The 4,641-nt window shown below is 50.4% G+C and overlaps 1 long non-coding RNA gene across 1 annotated transcript; it reads left to right on the plus strand.

The window, feature by feature from the left end:
* The first annotated feature begins 2,502 nt into the window (after window positions 1-2,502).
* On the plus strand, window positions 2,503-3,730 carry LOC104970680 (uncharacterized). Its single transcript, XR_803914.3, has 2 exons — window positions 2,503-3,319; window positions 3,453-3,730. It is a non-coding gene; the product is annotated as an uncharacterized lncRNA (long non-coding RNA).
* The last annotated feature ends 911 nt before the right edge of the window (window positions 3,731-4,641 follow it).

Here is a 4,641-nt window from a genome sequence, read left to right on the forward strand (position 1 = left end):
TTTGCAAATACGTTCTCCCAGCATGCAGCTTTTCTTTCCACCCTCTTAACAGAGGTTTTCACAGAGCAAGGGTTACAGTTTGGGTACGTTCTGGCTTACCCTTTTTATTTTTTTGCTGTTACAGACAGTGCTTTTGTTGTGAAGTCGAACAACTAACCCTTCACCTAACCCTTGGTCTAAAATACTCTCTTTTTTTCATTAAAAGTTTATTGGTTTTATACTTTAAAGTCAAGTCTGTGACCCAGGTGTGATTGACTTTTTGTAAAATGTGTCAGGCTTGGGTTGAGGCTCATCTCTCTGCCCTTGGATGTCCACTTGCTCCAACACCATTTGTTGAAAAGTCTTTCCTTCCTGGGTTGGTGTTCTTGCATCTTAGTCAAACACCAGCTGAAGACGTAGAAGCAATCTGACTATCTGTCAACAGAGGAATGGATAAAAATATGGTACATATATACAATGGAATATTACTTGGCCATAAAAATGAATGAAATAATACCATTTGCATCAACATGGAAGGATCTAGAGAGGATCATACTAAATGATCAGACAGAGAAAAGACAAATACCACATGATATCACTCATATGTGGAATCTAATTTTTAAACAATGATATAAATGAACTGATTTATGAAGCAGAAATTCATAAACTTCAAAAACAGACTTGAAATTTTCTGTTTTCAAAACAGACTTCAGATTTCAAAAACAAATTTATGGTGACCAAAGCGGAAACATGAGGGGATCAGGTAAATTAGGAGCTTGGGTTTAACACATGTAAACTGCTGTATATAAAGTAGACAACTAACAAGGACCCACAGTATAGCACAGACAGTCTAATCAATATTCTGTAATAACCTATGTGGGGAAAGACTATGAGAAAGAATATTTATGTATGTATATGTATAACTGAATCATTACACTGTACCCCTGAAACTAACACATTGTCAATCGATTATGCCTTAATAATTTTTTAAAGGGGAAAAAATGTATCAATCGAGCATGTTTGTGTGGATCTATTACTGTTTCTCCTTTTTTTAGATTTTTTTTTTAATGTGGACCACTTTTTAAAGTCTTTATTGAACTTGTCACAATATTGCTTCTGTTTTATGTTTTGGTTTTTTGGTTATGAGGCATGTGGGGTCTTTGCTCCCCAACCAAGGATCAAACCTGCACCCCCTACATTGGAAGGGGGTCTTAACCACTGGACCACCAGGGAAGTCCTCTCTTGTTTTCCATTTTTGAGCCATTGATCTCCGTGTCGATACAGAACAGTCTTAATTAGCATAGCGCTATAGTGACCCTAGCATGGGGCCTTCCCAAGTGGTGCTAGTGGTAAAGAATCCTCCTGCCAATGTAGGAGGCACAAGAGATGTGGGTTCAGTCCCTGGGTTGGGAAGATCCCCTGAAATAGGGAATGGCGACCCACTCCAGGACTCTTGCCTGGAGAATCCCATGGACGGAGAAGCCTGGTGGGCTGCAGTCACAGGGTCATGAAGAGGTGGACACGACTGAGCGTAATGATGGCCTTAACATCGTAGTGCACTCTTTTTTTAAGACAGTGAAGTCATCTGAACTAAATCTGTATCCAAATTTCCTCACATCCTTTGAAGGTCCTGCCAGAGTTAGGGCAAAGTGAACATGCTGCTGCTAAGTCGCTTCAGTCGTATCGGACTCTGTACGACCCCATAGACGGCGGCCCACCAGGCTCCGCCGTCCCCGGGATTCTCCAGGCAAGAACACTGCAGTGTCCTTAACCTGGGCACTGTAGTGAAGAGGCGTGAGGTCCTTGGGTGGGGGAGGGGATGAAAACGGCTCAGCAGGGGGGTGGGGGTGGGGTAGGGGTAGCCACTGGGCACTGGAGATCTGGGCACAGGGCAGGGAGTTCCAGTGGTGTCCCTGCTGGGGGCTGGACCAACTGCAGGGTCTCAGGGCACAGGGAGAAATGAGAGCTGAGGGTCCATCTGAACCCAGTGCTGTGACCGCAAGTGATTCACTGGTAACCACAAGCTCCGTGCCTGAAGCCTCTGTCCCGAGGACGGACGGGAGTCGGTGGGTGAAGAGTCAGCACCCTCCATCCAGGCTGGGATGACTCCGGGCAGGCACACCCCTCCTCCCCACCTCCCAGCAGGCACTGCTCCGATCGCCCATGGTGAAACTGACTTGGTAACATACTCCATGCCCTCAGTCCCCGGCCTCGATTCCCCTCTCCCTTACAGGTGCTTCCCTGGAATGGCCTCCCAAAATGAATCATTTGCATCAAATACGCTCCGCGTCTGCTCCTGGGGGGCACAAGCTGAGAGCAGGGCCCAGGGTTGCTTGTGCTGGTTGCCCTTAGCCTGTATCTGCACTGCCAGCATGGTGGCTTCCCTGGAGGCTCAGACGGTAAAGCGTCCGCCTGCAATGCGGGACACCGGGTTCGATCCCTGGGTTGGGCAGATCCCCTGGAGAAGGCAGCGGCACCCCACTCCAGTACTCTTGCCTAGAAAATCCCATGGACGGAGGAGCCTTATGGGCTGCAGCCCATGGGGTCGCGAAGAGTCGGACAGGACTGAGCGGCTTCACTCTCTTTCTTTTCTTTTGATTCTTTCACACCAGATGCTCGCTAATATTCAACCCGCACATGACGAAGCTTTCCGTCTCAGCCAACAGTAAGTGCAACCTGGGGAATTTTATCCAGAGGCTTCCAGAGGGGGGAAGTTACTTGAGAGCTCTGTTTTATTCTCGTCTTACCAAAATGAATAGGGCTGTAGACTCAATGTTCGCATCCCTTCAAAATTCATACGTTGAGCCCTAAACCCCATGTGACTGTATTTGGAGACAGGGCTCGTAAGGGGGGGAGAAAGTTTACTGAAGTCATAAGGGTGGGGTCCTGATCCCATAGGACTGGTGTCCTTTAAGAACGGGAGGAGCCAGGACAAATCTCTCTCCTTCTCTGTCCACACAGACTCACAGAGGAAAGGCCATGCGAGGACACAGCACAGCGAGGAGGCAGCCATTGGCAAGCCAAGAAGAAAGCGCTTCTCAGAAACCAGACCAGTGGGAAGCTTGATCCTGGACTTGTAGCCTCCAAAAGGGGGAGAACATTCATTGCTACGGTTTAAGCCACCGAGTCTGCGGTGTTTTCTTACAGCAGCCCAAGCAGACTCACAGTTGGTAAACAGGAAGGAAGGGAGGGAGGGAGGAAGAAGGTGTTCCTACTAGTGATATCTCTTTAACTCAGTCCAGTGGGACAGCGATGGAACACTTTAGAAGGGCCAGCAACAGGGAGCCCTTTGCTTCGATCAACGCTCACAAGATCCAAGGAGAAGAACCATAAAGACAGGGTAAGCTCGTCTCATCCAGCCAGCCCGGCTCAGCTCCCAAGCACCTTGTCTGCAAATGGACAAGGGTGGGGTGTGCCCCCTGGGGCCGAAACTGCCCAGCTGCTTCATCAGGGTCCGAACTCATCATGTGCAGGGACACACGGATGTACCCAGTGGGCTCTGGACACCAGATTTGGGATGCTTTCCGGGCTAGACGACTTTCCGGCCGGCAGATGTCCATTCCGGACTTCACACAAGGGACGTTTTGGCAGGACCGTTGCAGGCTTTGCCCTCCAGACGTCTGAAGTCATCCTGCCTGTGAAATCAAGCATAGATGTGCTAGGACTCCAAAGACCATCGAGTTGAAACCAGACACCTCCAGACATGGCAAGCCATTGAGCAGAAGAATATAAACCTTAAAGCTCGCTGCTAGGTCTGCCCCGGAGAAGTCTGTGATTATAGAGGCGCCTCAGTCACTCATGGAGATCAGATAAGGCAGCCTGACAGTGCCCCCAAGCTCCTCGTGGTGGGGGTGGGGGCTGCGTGGGCTCAAGGTCAGGGCAGCTGGACAGAGGGCTGTTGTGGGGCTGAGACCAGGGCCTGGGGATTCTGGGTCCCCGGGGTGAGCAGAGCTGGCTGTAGTAACCCACTCTGGCCAGGAGAGAGCAGCAGAGGGCAGCGGGAACCAGCCTGTGGACCAGGGAGTCCCACCCGGGCTGGCCTGAAGGGTTCTTTCCTAGGTTCCAGGATGAATTTCCAGAAGGTACAGACCTCCAGGTCAGTGGCCAGTGCCCTCCGTCCTGAGCTCCTGGAGGGCAGGCAGCCTATTATACTCCAAGGCCAAGGGAGCTGTGGGAGAGAGACCAGGGGAAACCTAGCAAGTGGGCAGGGGAGATGTCCACGCTAGAAGCTCCCTCTGCAGAGAGGTGGGGCATTTACTGGGTGAGATGAGGGTGGCTCAGATGCTAAAGAATCTGCCTGTAATGCAGGAGGCCCAGGTTCGATCCCTGGGTCAGGAAGATCCCCAGGAGAAGGGAATGGCTACACACTCTGGTATTCTTGCCTGGAGAATTCCACGGACAGAGCAGCCTGGCAGGCTACAGTCCATGGGGTCACAAAGAGTCAGACACGACTGAGCTACTAACACTCAATTTCTTGTTCACTAGGAGAACAGCTCTGGGGCTTTTTAGAGGGTACCAGTGTAACCTCCGGGCTTCCCTGGTGGCTCAGATGGTAAAGAATTTTTCCTGAAATGTGGGAGACCTGGGTTCGATCCCTGGATTGGGAAGATCCCCTGGAAGAGGGCATGGCAGCCCACTCCAGTATTCTTGCCTGGAGAATCC

This window comes from Bos taurus, chromosome 3, assembly GCF_002263795.3.
Source record: "Bos taurus isolate L1 Dominette 01449 registration number 42190680 breed Hereford chromosome 3, ARS-UCD2.0, whole genome shotgun sequence".
Lineage (NCBI taxonomy): Eukaryota > Metazoa > Chordata > Mammalia > Artiodactyla > Bovidae > Bos > Bos taurus.